The sequence below is a fragment of the Budorcas taxicolor genome, chromosome 3, assembly GCF_023091745.1.
Source record: "Budorcas taxicolor isolate Tak-1 chromosome 3, Takin1.1, whole genome shotgun sequence".
In the NCBI taxonomy this organism is placed as follows: domain Eukaryota; kingdom Metazoa; phylum Chordata; class Mammalia; order Artiodactyla; family Bovidae; genus Budorcas; species Budorcas taxicolor.
In genome coordinates, this window is record NC_068912.1 from 26,293,727 (window position 1) to 26,312,707 (window position 18,981).

General features: G+C 40.5%; 1 long non-coding RNA gene across 2 annotated transcripts in view; it reads left to right on the top strand.

The window, feature by feature from the left end:
* Positions 1-68: 68 nt before the first annotated feature.
* The window catches only part of LOC128045437 (uncharacterized), a 28,957-nt gene continuing 10,044 nt past the window's right edge, over positions 69-18,981 (top strand). For both annotated transcript variants that reach the window (XR_008199149.1, XR_008199148.1), the window contains exons 1-2: positions 69-191; positions 5,964-6,118. This is a non-coding gene — a long non-coding RNA (uncharacterized LOC128045437). The remainder of the gene's footprint in view (positions 192-5,963; positions 6,119-18,981) is intronic.

The window sequence follows — 18,981 nt, forward strand, 5'->3', positions numbered from 1 at the left end:
TGTTGAGCATCAGCCAAGTGCCTGGCTCTGTGTTTGAAATGGCGACCTTTCGTTTAGGTGTCCTGGTTGAGGAGTCTCCAGCAGCGGTCCATATGACCCCACAGGACAGCAGCCTCGTCGTCGTTCAGTTTCTGGAAGACATTCTCCCGTCATCTTCACACTCACCACCACCGCTCCTACAAAAGAGATAAGTATGAACGAGGAGGTGCTAGAACCCCAAAAGACAACAATATTGCTTAAACTAAGCCTGAAAAGCAACCTGAGTTGATTTCTGTTATCCATAGTGTTAAGAACCATGTTGTGCTTGGTGATGGTGGTTTAGTCGCTAAGTCGTGTCCGACTTGCGACCCCATGGCCTGTAGCCTGCCAGGCTTCTCTGTACATGAGATTCTCCAGGCAAGAATACTGGAGTGGGTTGCCATTTCCTTCTCCAGGGGGTTCTTCCCGACCCAGGAATTGAACCCGGGTCACCTGCATTGCAGGCGGATACTTTACCAACTGAGCCCTGAGGGAAGCCCCCATGTTGTGATTAAGAACAAAAAATTTCTGATACACAAATACTCTTACTTCCAACTTTGAGATTGTGTTTGATATTAAAATGTCATTCCCTCTACACATCCTTAGTGATAACTGGGAATTGGAAAGGAGTCCCTTAAGTGGCAGGGACAAAAGGTCAGCCTTAGCTAAAAATCAAACAAAAAATCCTCATTCAGTGGCACAATTCAAAGTACATTCCAGTCTGCACTATTTCCAGAAGTTCTGCATATCTAACTACCTACCATATGACAAAAGAAGTCATTGTCATTGATTCACCAAATGAAACAAAGACATAAAAATGTTATGTGCCACCTCTCACCCATTCAGGCTGGCAGCACCATCCAAAGTGAGATTTGTGTTGGACACTTGTGAAAAGTAAATGTAAGAAATTCCCTGCCTTCCCAATGTGTCTATCAAGTGTGTCAGTTTTAAGAATAAGTTTCTAATGCTGAGCCTCTCTGTAAGCCAAAGGAAAAGAAACACTTGGTTTTCCAACTGTTGAGGTTATTACTTTCCATGGAAAGATCGGGGGAAATAAATTTGATTTCTAAATGAAATAGCAAGTTATATAAACCTTGAAGGACAACTATTATCTAGATCGGAGAAGGCAATGGCACCCTACTCCAGTACTCTTGCCTGGAAAATCCCATGGATGGAGGAGCCTGGTAGGCTGCAGTCCATGGGGTCACTAAGAATTGGACACGACTTCACTTTCACTTTCACTTTTCACTTTCATGCATTGGAGAAGGAAATGGCAACCTACTCCAGTGTTCTTGCCTGGAGAATCCCAGGGACGGGGAAGCAGGGTAGGCTGCCGTCTGTGGGGTTGCACAGAGTCAGGCACAACTGAAGCGACTTAGCAGCAGCAGCAGCAGATCGACACCAAATTGTTAACCACAGACATATCAATCATGAAACCTGCTTTAACCTAGTAGACAAGTATGACTCATAACTGGTGGAGACTTATCTGTGTCCCTCTCTTGCCCTTAGCTGTTTTGCAAAATTCACTTTTCCTTCAGGACAGTAAAAACATCATTACTTAAGTTCGAGGTTATTGCAAATACAGTCTGCAATTCTAAGGCCATTGATGATGCTGTTGATTATCTTACTGTAATCCTGCACAAGCATCCAAAGGTGTGTGTGTGTTCATTCCAGAGACTAGTCCCTGAAATGATTTTTAAAAGAATCAGTCTTATTTTGTTTTGTTGATCTTTAAAAGCAAGTCAAAAATATATTCATAAATTATGACTACAAGTATATAAAATTATGTGTATAAAAAATTTAAAGGGAATATTGAAAAAGACTATAGCTGTTGTGTTAAGATGGTATTATGTATGGTTTTTCCACATGTGCTCTGTTTATGTTACTTTTATAATTAAATAAAAATTTTTAAATAGACTGATATTTGAGAAAGTTAAGGTCAAATTTCAAATAAGTGGACACAGTTGTATCAAGATGAACACACATCTGAGGGCAATCAACAGGAAGCAGAGCCTATGTGAGATATATATATATATATATGTGTATATATATATATATATATATATATATATGTTTCCCAGGTGGCATTTCCCTATAGCTCAGATAGATGGTTAAAGAATCTGCCTACAATGAAGGAGACCCGGGTTCAATCCCTGGGTCAGGAAGATCCCCTGGAGAAAGAAAGAAAGTGAAGTTGCTCAGCCATGTCCGACTCTTTGTGAACCCATGGACTGTAGCCTACCAGGTTCCTCCACCCATGGGATTTTCCAGGCAAGAATACTGGAGTGGGTTGCCATTTCCTTCTGCAGGAGATCTTCCCAACCCAGGGATTGAACCCCAGTCTCCCAGGGTAGGCAGACGCTTTACTGTCTGCGCCACCAGGAAATCTCTGGAGATGGCAACCCACTCCAGTATTCTTGCCTGGGAAATCCCATGGACAGAGGAGCCTGGCAGACTATACAGTTCATGGGGTCGAAAAAAGTCAGACATGACTGAGCATGCACCCAGCCATAGACAAGATTCCAAAATGGCAGACGAATTTCCCTTTTATAAATCCATATAAATTAATATCTTAGGAAATAGGGATTATTAAGTTCATAATAAAATTTATCTCAACGGTTCGATTTATAAGACCATTACTGAGATCCACTTACATATTACAGTGTAACAGCTATTTGTTCAATCATATCTTTTCTATTATTGAAACAATTTAACATCTATTAACACATATCTATTAGCACGCACATATATATACACCATCTAGCTCTGTTTTCAGTGAAACTGAAGTCACATGCTAGAGAGAAAAACTATAGCTGGAATGCAGAAAGAGGCTTTTGATTTACTTATACAACCTGTTTCTTCTTAGTTTCAACTGGTTCTCAAGGAAAATGCTATAGCAGAAATTACATCACCATTAAATGTGTAGAAAAATTACCAAGTTTTGTTCAGCTCTTTCCACTCTCATTCTTCTGTAAAGTTTTTTCCCTAGAGGTCAGGGATAAGCTGAAGTTCAAGGTTATGAAACTCTCAAGTTAGCTCTCTGTAACTAAAGGATAAAGGATCCTTTACCACTGAGCCAGCAAGGAAGCCCCTAACCCATAGGCCCTTGAGGCTTTAGTTTGTCAGGTACTTGTCAGTGCTCACCTATCTCCCTACACCAGACTGTGTGCTTGTTGAGACAGGGATTCCAACTCATTTCTGCAAACCTCTAGCACCTAGTAGAGACTATAGTACATGGTAGTCCTTCAACAAATGTGTCTTTCATAAGCAAATGTGCCTCAAGTATTTTGGCTCAGACAGACAGGTGAAGTTTTTTGGACTCTCCTGACTTGTTGATATCCTTTACCTTGATAAAGGTAAAGGAGCAGGTTAGGGGCTTCCTTGCTGGCTCAGTGATAAAGGATCCTCCTGCCAATACAGGAGATGCGGATTGGATTCCATCCCTAGGTTGGGAAGATTCCCTGGAGAAGGAAATGTCAACCCACTCCCATTCTTGCTTGAGAAATCCCACAGACAAAAGAGCCATGGGGTCACAGATGAGTTGGGCACAACTTCGTGACTAAACAAGTCAGGTGCTAGAGGTTTGGAGAAATAAGTTAGAACCCCTGTCTCAATGAGCACACAGTCCGGTGTGGGGAGATAGGTGAACATTGACAATTACCTGACAAACTAAAGCCTCAAGGCCCCATGGGTTCACTGAAAGGGCACCAAAGTGAGGGGAGGGAGACTGGAAGTATGTCAAGGATGGTTTCTCTATCACATGTTTGAACTGAGCCTTTAACCAGCAGAGAAGAAGGCTAGTGTTCCAACATAGGGAGCAGAACGTGCCACAGGCAACCAGAGTTACTTGTTACTACCACTTAACCAGAAACTTCCCTGCTTTATTACAGTAAATATGTTGCTTGACCTAAACTCTCAATACTCTTGAACCATACATACTTGCTCCATCACTTCAGTCATGTCCAACTCTTTGCAACCCCATGAACTGTAGCCCACTGGGCTCCTCTGTCCGTGGGATTTCCCAGGCAAGAATACTGGAGTGGGTTGCTTCTCCAGGGCATCTTCCTGACCCAGGGATTGAACCTGTGTCTCCTGCATTGGCAGGTAGATTCTTTACCACTGAGCCTCCTGGGAAGCCCAATACTCTTGAAGAGGAAAAATGAAATTTTCAAATTTTAGAAAAACATGTGACTCTGTAAACACATGACTAGGGCCTCTACCGGTGCCTAAATCAGGGCCAAGTAATGAGGAAGCCAGACGCTTCAGCATGACTGGCCACATAGTAAATCTGCTTCTTCTGTGAACCCAGCTATAACTAAGGCTAGTTCATCCTTTAAACTTCTGAGTTACACAAGCCTGTAAATTTCTTTTTATAGTCATAATTAGTTTCTATGATGCACAATGTAAAGAATACCCAGGATATCTTTGCATGGAGGTGCTGTGGCTCTCTCTAGTATATGATGCATCAATAGTTCCACAGGTATAAAAGGATAAGGAACCAGAAGGAACTCTTTCAGGCAACCATCAGACTTGGGTTAGTGATGAAAGTGGGGAGAAGACCTAAAATGGAAAGGGCTGAACACAAGTGACAGCGAAGGTATCTCAACCCTAGCAGCCCCTATTGTTGTTGTTTAGTCACTAAGTTGTGTCTGACTCTTTCTCAGCCCCATGGACTGTAACCCGCCAGGCTCTGCTATCCATGGGATTTCCCAGGCAAGAGTACTGCAGGGTGTTGTACACCAGGGAGTTGTATTCTAATGAAACACTCCTACCCGCCCTTCCCCTACCATGGGAAAAGTGGGGCCAAAGGAAAGGAGTTGCCCCTAGCACATGCCATGTTCTTTCTCCTTCCTCCAACCTTCTCACAGGTTCTTCCCACTTTTTTGCACCTGCCAACTCTACTCATCCTGATGCCTATAGTAAAAACTATCATTCATATTTATTGAATCCCAGCTATGGGGGAAGCACTATCAGATACATGATCTCATTTAATTCTCATAACAACCCTATGAGGTATGTATTTTTATTTTAATCTTATGGATGAAGAAATAAGAATAAAGAACTTCTCCAATGTTTCCAGGTTCACACAGGTCAGTGGCAAAGGTGGGATTATGTCCAAGATTCTCCAGTTGCAGAGCCTGGATTTTTTTCATTATATGCAGCTGCTTCCATATTTCCTTTATCTTTTGATATCTAGAACGTAGTATATCACTGACAATGGATGCACAATACTATTTAATGAATGAATATATAAATCAGTCACATATATTGTCAAGATAACTGCCTTGAGTGGATTCAAAACAGCTTTAATATGAGGCTTTACAAAGAATGCTTAACCTCCTTTGGCATCAGATCGCTCTTTATAAAGGTGGATGGGAGTATCCAATTTTGAAGAGTTCCATAGGGGCTCCTGAGTTTCCTTGGTGCTTGTTAGAGAAATTAAATCAATAGTCTTATTTAGGCTTCAGAAACGAAGCAGAGTAGGCCTCTGACCTTGCTTCTAACCTGCCTGGACATTGCCCCAACTGTGAGTGACTGTGGGTGACTGCCTGTTGTGAGTTTAAGACTGGCAGCACCATAGAGAAGATAGGGAACTAATTCTGAGATTGTTTAGCCCCTGGTCGGGGTCTGGTCAAGCAAGCCCCAGGCTTAGCAACATTCCAAGTTTTACAAGACAAATGACAGTTACTCAGTCTTGTCTGACTTTTGTGACCCCATGGACTGTATAGTCCATGGAATTCCCCAGGCCAGAATACTGGAGAATTTCCTTCTCCAAGGGATCTTCCAACCCAAGGATCAAAACCAGGTCTCCCCCATTGCAGGCGAATTGTTTACCATCTGAGCCACCAGGGAAGACCCTTGTTTTTACAACACAAAGCAAACATCATTAACATGAAACCAGGCTTGCAATTTGCTCGCAGACTAATTATTATATTAACTTGTAGGATTATAAGTGGGAACCCCAAACTGCAAACTTTGAAGTCTCACCGAGGGAGTGGATGTGCTGCCTGGGACCTTTTCCCAATTGGACTCTGGATGTGCTGTGACTTGGGACTTCCCAGTGCTGTTTAAGTCTGGATGTTGGTCAAAACCTGATTTGGTGATGTATCCTCTGCTCTTTCTACTTCTCTTTTAATGTTAGTATATTGAAAGTAATCTAGATAATTCTCTAATAAGTATTTGGATTATTTAAATATATGTAATGAGTGGCTTGGTCTTCCCTCATAGCTCAGTCAGTAAACAGTCTGCCTGCAATGCAGGAGACCCAGGTTCGATTCCTGGGTCAGGAAATCCGGTGGAGAAGGAAATGGCAACCTACTCCAATATTCTTACCTGGAGAATCCAATGGACAGAGGAGCCTGGCAGGCTTCTATGGGATCACAAGTGTCGCACATGACTGAGCAACTAAGCACACAGCACACAATGAGGGGCATGTTTTGTTAACAAAATCTTTGAACCTGAGACACAAGTGAAAACTTTCAGCAAAACTGTGGTTCAGTGGTAAAGAATCCACCTGCCAACACAGGAGATGCAGGAGCCATGGGTTCAATCCCTGGGTCAGGAAGATCCCCTGGAGAAGGAAATAGCAACCCACTCCAGTATTCTTGCCTGCGAAATCCCATGGACAGAGGAGTCTGACAGGCTACAGTCATGGGGTCACAAGAGTCGGACACAACTTAGTGACAAAACCACCGCCACCACTTGGGTACTTATATCACACCCCTTCACACTCAGGAGTGAGCTACCTGATTGGGGAGTACTCTTACATTCATTGGCTCATAGGCCTTGATTGAATGGAACTAATCTATTAAAAAGTCCCAATTACTGATGATTCATTCTTTTGTTCCCTTTCTGCCCCGGAACTAGTGCAACCATCTTTTGTGAACATGTCTGCTTGGCAGAACCATCATTCCCCTTTAGTGGGCTGTCCTGAGGCCAAGTTTTGTGGGAGTGAGCGGTCAGCTGAGAGTGTCTGAAGCTTTTTTGGATTACAGATCTAGAACCTTGTTCTTTATTAGCTTATCTGTAATAGAGCTGACATTTAAAAAAAAAAAAAAAAAAACCTCCACTTTATTATCCTGTATGTCTTCACTCAAACTCTGTGGGGGAAAGGGGTGGGACATGCAATTTACTGATCCTTTAAAATAATTAATTATAGCTATAACATAGATGATAGAGGGAGGGTTGGTGAGAGAAAAAGCCACAGATAAAAGTATTATATCTACTACTGAGGGCAAGAATCCTTAGAAGAAATGGAGTAGCCCTCACAATCAACAAAAGTCTGAAATGCATTTGGGTGCAATCTCAAAAATGACAGAATGATCTCTCTTCATTTCCAAGGCAAATAATTCAATATCACAGTAATGCAAGTCTATGCCCCCACCAGTAATGCTGAAGTAGCTGAAGTTGAACAGATCTGTGAAGATCTATACAAGACCTTCTAGAACTAACACCCAAAAAAGATGTCCTTTTCATCATAAGGGACTGGAATGCAAAAGTACGAAGTCAAGAGATACCTGGAGTAACAGGAAAATTTGGCCTTGAAGTACAAAATGAAACAGGGCAAAGGCTAACAGTTTTGCCAAGAGAACACACTGGTCATAGCAAACACCCTCTTCCAACAACACAAGAGACTGTTCTACACATGGACATCACCAGATGGCCAATACCAAAAAGATTAATTATATTCTTTCCAGCTGAAGATGGAGAGGCTCTATACAGCGAGCAAAAACAAGACGGGGAGCTGATTGTGGCTCAGACCATGATCTCCTTACTGCAAAACTCAGACATATTGAAAAATTAAGGAAAACCACCAGACCATTCAGGTATGACCTAAATGAAATCCCTTATGATTCCATAGAGGAAGTGAGAAATAGATTCAAGGGATTAGATCTGATAGAGTGCATGAAGAACTATGGGCAGAAGTTCCTGATGTTGTACAGGAGGCAGTTATCAAGACCATTTATAAGAAAAAGAAAGGCAAAATGGTTGTCTGAGGAGGCCTTACAAAGAGCTGAGAAAAGAAGAGAAGCTAAAGGCAAAGGAGAAAAGGAAAGGTACACCCATCTGAATGCAGAGTTCCAAAGAATAGCAAAAAGAGATAAGAAAGCCTTCCTCAGTGATCAATGCAAAGAAAGAGAGAAAACAATAGTATGGGAAAGACTAGAGATCTCTTCAAGAAAATTAGAGATACCAAGGGAACGTTTCATGCAAAGATGGGCACAATAAAGGAAAGATATGGTATGGCTCTAACAGAAGCAGAAGATACTAAGAAGAGATGGCAAGAATACACTGAAGAACTATACAAAAAAAAGATCTTAATGACCTAGATAACCACAATGGTCTGATCACTCACCTAGAGCCAGATATCCTAGAATGCAAAGTCATGTGGGCCTTAGGAAGCATCACTACAAACAAAGCTAGTGGAGGTGATAGAATTCCAGTTGAGCTATTTCAAATCCTAAAAAATGATGCTGTTTAAGTGCTGCACTCAATATGCCAGCAAATTTAGAAAAGTCATCAGCAGACACAGGACTGGAAAAGGTCAGTTTTCATTCCAATCCCAAAGAAAGGCAATGCCAAAGATTGTTCAAACTACTGCACAATTGCACTCATCTCACACACTAGCAAAGTAATGCTCAAAATCCTCCAAGCCAGGCTTCAACAGTATGTGAAACGTGAACTTCCAGATGTTCAAGCTGGATTTAGAAAAGACAGAGAAACCAGAGATCAAATTGCCAACATCCGTCGGATCACAGAAAAAGCAAGAGAGTTTCAGAAAAACATCTGCTTTATTGAATTCCCTGGTGGCTCAGATGGTAAAAGCATCTGCCTACAACACAGAAGACCAGGGTTCAATTCCTGAGTTGGGAAGATCCCCTGGAGAAGGAAATTGCAACCTATTCCAGTACCCTTGCCTGTAAAATCCCATGGATGGAGAAGCCCAATAGGCTCCAGTCCATGGGGTTGCAAAGAGCTGGACATGACTGAATTACTTCACTTTCTTTCTTTCTTTCTTTTCTGCTTTACTGACTACACCAAAGCCTTTGACTGTTTCAGTTTCAGTTCAGTCGCTCAGTCATATCCGACTCTTTGTGACCCCATGAACTGCAGCACACCAGGCCTCCCTGTCCATCACCAACTCCCAGAGTTCACCTAAACCTCTTGTCCATTGAGTCGGTGATGCCATCCAACCATCTCATCCTCTGTCGTCCCCTTCTCCTCCTGCCCTCAATCTTTCCCAGCATCAGGGCCTTTTCAAATGAGTCAACTCTTTGCATCAGGTGGCCAAAGTATTGGAGCTTCAGCTTCAGCATCAGTCTTTCCAATGAACACCCAGGACTGATTTCCTTTAGGATGGACTGATTGGATCTCCTTGCAGTCCAAGGGACTCTCAGGAGTCTTCTCCAACACCACAGTTCAAAAGCATCAATTCTTCAGTGCTCAGCTTTCTTTATAGTCCAACTCTCACATCCATACATGACCACTGGAAAAACTATAGCCTTGACTAGACAGACCTTTGTTCACAAAGTAATGTCTCTGCTTTACAATATGCTGTCTAGGTTGGTCATAACTTTCCTTCCAAAGAGTGTCTGTTAGTTTCATGGCTGCAATCACCATCTGCAGTGATCTTGGAGTCCAGAGAAATAAAGTAAGCCACTGTTTCCACTGTTTCCCCATTTATTTGCCATGAAGTGATGGGACCAGATGCCATGATCTTAGTTTTCTGAATGTTGAGGTTTAAGCCAACTTTTTCACTCTCCTCTTTCACGTTCATCAAGAGGCTCTTTAGTTCTTCTTCACTTTCTGCCATAAGGGTGGTGTCATCTGTATATCTGAGGTTATTGATATTTCTCCTGGCAATCTTGACTATGTGGATTACAGCAAACTGTGGAAAATTCTTCAAGAGATGGGAATACCACACCACCTTATGTACCTCCTAAGAAATCTGTATGCAGGTCAAGAAGCAACAGTTAGAACTGGACATGAAACAGCAGACTGGTTCCAAGTTGGGAAAGGAGTACGTCAAGGTTGTATATTGTCATCCTGCTTATTTAACTTATATGCAGAGTACATCATGAGAAATGTCAGGCTGGATGAAGCACAAGCTGGAATCGAGATTGCTGGAAGAAATATCAATATCCTCAGATACGCAGATGATACCACCCTTATGGCAGAAAGTGAAGAAGAGCTAAATAGCCTCTTGATGAATGTGAAAGTGGAGACTGAAAAAGTTGGCTTAAAACTCAACACTAAAAACACTAAGATGATGGCATCCAGTCCCATCACTTCATGGCAAATAGATGGGGAAACAATGGAAACAGTGACAGATTTTATTTTCTTGGGCTCCATAATCACTGCAGATGGTGAGTGCAGCCATGAAATTAAAAGACACTTGCTCCTTGGAAGAAAAGCTATGACCAACATAGACAGCATATTGAAAAACAGAAACATTACTTTGCCGACCAAAGTTCATCTAGTCAAAGCTATTTATTTTCCAGTAGTCAGGTATGGATGGGAGAGTTGGATTATAAAGAAATCTGAGCACCAAAGAATTGATGCTTTTGAACTGTGGTGTTGGAGAAGACTTTTGAGAGTCCCTTGGTCTGCAAGGAGATCCAACTAGTCAATCCTCAAGGAAATCAGTCCTGAACATTCATTGGAAGGAATGATGCTGAAGCTGAAACTCCAATATGTTGGCCACCTGACGTGAAGAATTGACTCATTAGAAAAGACCCTGATGTTGGAAAGACTGAAGGCAGGAGGAGAAGGGGACAACAGAAGATTAAATGGTTGGATGGCATCACTGACTGGATGGATATGAGATTGAGCAAGCTCTGGGAGTTGGTGATGGACAGGAAAGCCTGGCAGTCCATGGGGTCACAAAGAGTCAGACACGACTGAACTAAACTGGACTGGACTGAAAGCCAGGAGGTTAAATGTTAGAATGATTTCTGCTCAAGTTGGTACAGTAAGGTCATGCTTTGATCTATAAACTTTGTTTCACACAAATAGTAATGCTAGTGACAATATAGAAAGAGAAAGCCAAAATGGTGTAACCAAGCTCCATAACAAAATAACTCTTTTCTTAGATCAGAAATGGAATTGAAACAGAAAGCACTTAGCATGTCTGAAGCTACAGACCCACTGAGGTGGAAAGTTTGAAACCCAAAATTTGTGTCTCCTGTGAAGTGACAGCAACTAAATAGGCTCCAAACAAGGTGGAGGACAGTCTTAGTTGTTGAAGTCAGGAACTTGTGAGAGGATATTGAAAATAAACTGCTGCCAGCCCACTGCCTGGGGCAGCAGAAGGACAAAAAGTCACAGCCTTGGAATCAGGAGCTAAGCCAAGTAGGTGGCCAAGTGACTAGTTCTGCAGTATCCCCAGCACCACTGTGGAGTAGGAGTACAAAATGCCAACAGTAATCCTGATTCCAGAACAAAAGTTCAAGAAGGCATCTGGAAGCAAAATCACTGACTGAACAGAAAGTGAAGAGGAACTAAAAAGCCTCTTGATGAAAGTGAAAGAGGAGAGTGAAAAAGTTGGCTTAAAGCTCGACATTCAGAAAACGAAGATCATGGCATCTGGTCCCATCACTTCATGGGAAATAGATGGGGAAACAGTGGAAACAGTGTCAGACTTTATTTTTCTGGGCTCCAAAATCACTGCAGATGGTGATTGCAGCCATGAAATTAAAAGACGCTTACTCCTTGGAAGGAAAGCTATGATCAACCTAGATAGCATATTCAAAAGCAGAGACATTACTTTGCCAACTAAGGTCCATCTAGTCACGGCTATGGTTTTTCCAGTAGTCATGTATGGATGTGAGAGTTGGACTGTGAAGAAGGCTGAGCGCCGAAGAATTGATGCTTTTGAACTGTGGTGTTGGAGAAGAATCTTGAGAGTCCCTTGGACTGCAAGGTGATCCAACCAGTCCATTCTGAAGGAGATCAGCCCTGGGATTTCTTTGGAAGGAATGATGCTAAAGCTGAAACCCCAGTACTTTGGCCACCTCATGCGAAGAGTTGACCCATTGGAAAAGACTCTGATGCTGGGAGGGATTGGGGGCAGGAGTAGAAGGGGACGGCAGAGGATGAGATGGCTGGATGGCATCACTGACTCCATAGACGTGAATCTGAGTGGACTCCGGGAGCTGGTGATGGACAGGGAGGCCTGGCGTGCTGTGATTCATGGGGTTGCAAAGAGTCGGACACAACTGAGTGACTGAACTGAACTGAACTGAGCCTGAAGGGGTGAGCACATGGGGCAGGGAATGGGAGAGCATACTAAATTAAAATAAGACAGAAAAAAGAAAATAAAAACTTCACTCAAAATGAGCCTGACCACCAAATTCCAAAGATATACAGAAGTCTCATACTAAGAAAGATGGCCAACAAAATGAACAGAATATGAACTTACTCCAAACAAAACTACACTATGATATTATGTGGCAAAGATTTTTTAAATTAATGTTTCACATTATCAAAGTGATAAATGAAGGCCCAGCACTCATTTTAAAAGGAAAAGAAATTAGAAAACAGATACAAGCTGCATGAAAAACAGGTAAATGAGGTAAATATAAGGGAAAAAGACAATAGAAATCTTGAAAATAAGTATATGGTCATTGAGATTTTTTTTTTTAATCAATGGACAGGTTAACCCTGGAGCTGGCCAAAGTTGAAGAGAAAAAGTAATTTACCCAGAACATAGTAGGGAAGAATTCACCCAGAATATAATATAGAAAAATAAAGTTATTTAAAAATGTGAAAAAAAATTGGTATTCATGGGATTATATTGAATGGCTTCCACATACGTCTCTTAAGAATTCCAGAAGGAAATACTAAAAACTGAAGGGAAGAGTGGACAAGTTATACTTAAAAAATGAAGTAATAACTGAAGGTTTTCTAATCAAAGCATCAGAACACCATGTGTACTGAGCAAGATAAATAAAAGTAAATGACCACTTCTGTCACACTATAGTGAAACTGCAGAGAAAAAAGGATAAAGATAAGATCTTAAGTTACCAAGAGGAAAATACTGATTACCTTCAAAGAGTCTATCAGTTCAGTTCAGTTCAGTTCAGTCGCTCAGTCATGTCCGACTCTTTGTGACCCCATGAATCACAGCACACCAGGCCTCCCTGTCCATCACCAACTCCTGGAGTTCACCCAAACTCATGTCCATCGAGTCGGTGATGCCATCTAGCCATCTCATCCTCTGTCGTCCTCTTCTCGTCCTGCCCCCAATCCCTCCCAGCATCAGAGTCTTTTCCAATGGGTCAACACTTCGCATGAGGTGGCCAAAGTATTGGAGTTTCAGCTTTAGCATCAGTCCTTCCAATGAACACCCAGGACTGGTCTCCTTCAGAATGGACTAGTTGGATCTCCTTGCAGTCCAAGGGACTCTCAAGAGTCTTCTCCAACACCACAGTTCAAAAGCATCAATCTTCACAGTCCAACTTTCACATCCAAAGAGACTACAGAGTTCTCCAAAGCAACAACAGAAAAAAGAAAACAATTGAGTATCTTAGAAGTATTGAATGGAACATTATCAACCAAGAATTTGATTTCCAGATAAACTACCATTTCAGGAGAGGGCAGAACAAAGACTAGGGAGTCTCCCACCCACAGACCTAAACTAAAAGAACTACTAAAGAATGTACTTCCCCCGGGGAGAAAATTAAGCCCAGAGGGAAAGCATAGGATACAGAAGATTCTAGTGAGGGAAGAAATTAATAAAAGGTGATGGTAGAATTGAAAATAACTATTTTAGGAGTATGGTATTAACAGATACAGGCTACTACACATAAAATAGATAAGCAACAAGAATTTACTATATAACACAGGGAACTATATTCAATATCTTATAAAAACCAATAATGGAAAATAACCTGAAAAAATACATATGTAAAACTGAATCACTTTGCTGAAACTAACACAATATTGTGAATCAGCTATACTTTAATTAAAAAAATAATACTTTAGTATTGAAAAAGGAAAGAAATGTTTTCAATGGGTAGTTAAAACATGCTAAGTCCTTTGTCATATTTGGAAGAGGAATATAAATGATTGTGTTTGAATACTTTGTAAGATATTTTCTATTAATAAAAAACTGATCTAGAGCTTCTAAACTTGCAAAGAAAAAAGAGTAGCAAGGGATGGGGAGATTTGATACGGAAAACTGATCATTCTATAGAAGGCAGAAAAGAAGAAAAAAGCATGTCAAACAAAACCCCAAATTAAATAGAATAGTAGAATTAAATCCTATTATCAGCAAGCACAATAACTAAACAGATTTAAGTTACTTATTAAAAGACTGATTATCAGATTGTTTGGAATAATATTCAGACAGATAACATTAGTGAAAAAACACAAAACTAAACCACAGAAATATTACATAAAAAGAGATTTTAAAAAAGAAGCTATCAAAATACTGACAAAAAAGTTGATGAAGCATATTAATGTGAGACAAAAAAGTATTTTGAATCAAATGTACTAATTAAGAGTATCAGTACCAAGGAGTTGAATGTACCTAATAACATAGTTTTCAGTTAAGAAAGCAAAACCACCAGAATTACAAAGAGAAATTGACAAGCCCACTGTCTGAGTGGGAGATTTTAATCTATCAGACACAACTATTATGTTAGTGCAAACGTAATTGCAATTTTGGACTGTGAATTTTAAATCAACTAGACTTAAATACATCTTTATTAATCAAAATAGGAACCATTATAATCAACACATTTTTGCCAACAAAAGATTAAGTTTGCTTATTCCTATAGCATAAAAATCCATGCTACAGGATTCCATGAACTCTTGGAAAGTATTTTTTGCCTTCTGATTGTTGTGAAAGCATTTTCCCTGCACAAAGTTGGCAAGATGCTTGCAGAAGTGGTAGTCAGTTGGTGAGAGGTCAGGTGAATATGGAAGATGAGGCCAAATTTCATAGCCCAATTTGTAAAACTTTCGAAGCATTGGTGTGTGATGTGTGGTCTGGCATTGTCATGGAGAAGAATTGGGTCCTTTCTGTTGACCAATGCCAGCTGAAGGTGTTGAAGTTTTTGCTGCACCTCATCAATTTGCTGAGCATACTTCTCAGATGTAATGGTTTCACTATGATTCAGAAAGCTGTAGCGGAACAGACCAGCAGCAGAGCACCAAACAGTGACCATGATCTTTTTCGGTGCAACACTGGCTTTGGAAAGTGCTTTGGAGCTTCTTCTCAGTCCAACCACTGAGCTGGACATACCGGCTGTCATATAAACTCCACTTTTCATCACGCAAACTGATTGAGAAATGGTTCGTTGTTGTAAGCAATAAGAAAAAATGACACTTCAACAATTTTCTTGATTTGGATCAGCACATGAGGCACCCACTTATTGAGCTTTTTCACCTTTCCAATTTGCTTCAAATGCCAAACAACCATAGAATGGTCAACGTTGAGTTCTTCAGCAACTTCTCATGTTGTTGTAAGAGGATCAGTTTCAATGAGCCTCTCAGTTTGTTGTTGTCAACTTCTGATGACCAGCCATGGCACTCCTTATCTTCAAGAGTCTTGTCTCCTTTGCAAAACTTATTGAACCACCAGCGCACTGAATGTTTGTTAGCAGTTCCTGGGCCAAATGCACTGTTGATGTTGCAAGTCATCTCTGCTACTTTACGATCTATTTTAAATTTGAATAAGAAAATTACTCAAATTTGCTTTTGCCCAACATCATTTCCGTAGTGTAAAACAAATATAAAATAAACAGTAAGTAGTGTCATTAGCAAAAAAAAGTGAGAAATGTGCATTAAAATTATGTCTAACATAAGCACATTTATTTAAGAATGTATTTCAATATGAAATGCCAAAGTTCAACAGTGCAAAACTGCAATTACTTTTGCACCAACCTAATAGATTAAGCGGACCAAAAAAAAACAAAACAGAGGTAATAGGGATTGAATCATGAAGGGCCTCTAAAAGGCTGCATTAAGGAGTTGGGTTTTATTCTGAGAGCAATAGGAAGCCATTAAAGGATTTTAAACAGAGTAATGATTACATCAGATGTCCTTTTTTAGAAGGATCACTCTGGCTATGAAATGGAGAATGGACTTCAGGATGATCAGACTCATTAAGACAAGAGGACTATTTTAGAAAACTCTTCCTACCCTCTAGCCAAGAGATATTAACCTGAACTAGTAATAGAGTCATTGGTGAAGGAAAAAGTCATTGGTGAAATGTCCCAGACATTTCAAGAGACATTCAGATAGCATTGTTGATCAAATGGCAGAGGAGAAAGATCAAAGACAGTATCTGTATCTGTGTTCTACAAAACCTGATACATAGCAAGGAAGAGGAAGAGCAGGGTTTTGCCAGGGGAAGGGAGAGGAAGTGGGGGTGGTAGGGAAAGGTGGAGATATTGTGTCCTTGTTTTTGATTATGCTGTTTAACTCTCAGTCTGTCAGTTTTGACATTCAAACTGGTTCATCAAAAAGTTAAATTTTAGGGACTTCCCTGGTGGACCAGAGGTTAAGAATCCACCTGCCAATGCAGGGGACACAGGTTTGATCCCTGGTCTGGGAAGATTCCACATGCCACAGGGCAACTAAGCCCCTGCACTGCCCGAATACCCTAGAGCCTTTGCTCTGCAACAAGAGAAGCCTGAGCACAACAGCTAGAGAGTAGCGCCCCCATCTCTGCCACTAGAGAAAAGCCCTGTGCAGCAACAAAGACCCAGCACAGCCAAAAATAAACAAAATAAATAAATTTTTTAAAAAGTTAAATTATGGATTTCCCTGGCTGTCTAGTGGTTAAGACTCTGCACTGTCAATGCTGGGGCCGCAGGTTTGATCCCTGGTTGGGGAAGATTCTGCATGTTGCATGGGGACAAAAATAAAAGGGGCTAAATTATATTCACTGTACAAGATACAAGTCAATTTTAAAAGGTATCTACCAAAAATATACTATTTTAAATTATTGGTGCTTATGGAATATTTCAATAATCTGGGCAAAAATTATACTTTAACAATATCAGAAAGCTATGTGTATATTTGAACTAATCATTTTTCATATAATAATAGTCCTTTAAGATTATTTATATTTTTATTGCATATTTTTGTGCTTTTCTGTACATAATAGACTTTAATTTGCCCAACTATTACAGTATTATACAGTTGGTAGGGCTTTCCTTAGTGTGCAGCTGGTATTATGAACAAGGAATTCCAGTCTACTGACCTGTGAATTTTTACAGAGTCATAGATTTCATGGCACATAACTCCTTCTCTTTTCCTGGTTGTTCTTAATTATCTTAAGCTAATTCCAAGTTTACAGTGTGTGTTTGTCTTTCAGAGAACAATGATTCTGCACTGACTGAAGCTGGGAAGGGTGTGCATATTATACAGCCAAACTGAGGTTACTTACAAATGCTGGAAATTAAGGAGCTATTTTTCCAAAGGCACTTTATTCAGTATCTACAAGCATGAAAAAGTTTAAAGAACTTACAGATTTCCAATTATGAATTTTAAGGTTTTGTGTTTCTTTCGTAGTCATTCCAAATGCAAATGAGGTTCAGAGTTCCAAATGTGCTATGCAACTTCAGCCTAGTATTCTAATGCATGGAGTGGAGTGTGAGCCTATAATACAGAAACAGGACTATTTGAACTGTCGAGAAACCCTTTGGATCCTTTCGGGAAGTCTGCCTGAAAGTCTGCAGACTGGAAGACTCCTGGTAGGAATAGAGCCATAAGGAGATACGTGATTCCAGTATTGCTTCTTAAGTGATGGCAAGGATGTGGTTTGAAAAGACAAAACCCTTTTTGTGTCTGGTTTTTAAGGTTAGCACTTATTTGAGCTAATTAATGCTAATATTGAATTAAATTTCACACACAGATTCTGCTGTTTATTATGAGCCATTATCATTTTAGTTTCAGTTCAGACCTCATTGCTTCTTCAATTGCAGCACCCTACATTCAGGAGTAGCACAAGCAAAATAGTGAACTGGGCTCTTCTCCTTTTGGGCCAGTTGCTGTATCACTCTACTTAAAACATAATTTGGTTACCATCATGCTATATAGACATCTCTGTCTTGATGGAGAAACGCTATAATCAGAGATTCCACTATGAAGATGTTGTAGGGTTCTTCCCTATCATGGAAGTTGAAAGAATGGATGTATTATGCTTTCCTAATATTATTTAAAATTATAGTAGCTTGTTAGTTTTAAACACTATAAAAAAATTAGGCCACATCAATAAAATTATAATTCTTTATATTTCTAGATGAGCCAGATATGTATTAAAATTAAAGGGAGTTTTCATTTCTGTTATTGTGTTAGGTAATTTTTTTAACCTTTATACTTCCTGGAAATACATAAGCAAGGAAGGAGAGAGGGAAAGAATTGATGCACCAGAAGATGTGAATAATGCTGAAGATTTAAACATGGTACACAGAAATTACTGAGGTGACCCAAGGACTAAAGAGTAGATAAAACCAAGGAGGGTCTTGGAATGCAGGAACGGAAAAACCAGACCCTTATCATCTTTCCCTCCCCCCATGTTGTAACTATTAACCGATTTCAGGTCCTCCTGAGCAGTATAACCTGTCTCCCCTCCCACCCCGTCAGTCAGTTCAGTTCAGTCACTCAGTCATGTCCGACTCTTTACGACCCGATGGATTACAGCACACCAGGCCTCCCTGTCCATCACCAACTCCGGCAGTTTACTCAAACTCATGTCCATCGAGTTGGTGATGCCATCCAACCATCTTACCCTCTGTTGTCTCCTTCTCCCACCATCAATATTTCCCAGCATGAGGGTCTTTTCAAATGAGTCAGTTCTTCAAATCAGGTGGCCAAAGTATTAGAGATTCAGCTTCAACATCAGTCCTTCCAATGAATATTCAGGACTGATTTCCTTTAAGATGGACTGGTTGGATCTCCATGCAGACCAAAGGACTCTCAAGAGTCTTCTCCAGCACCACAGTTCAA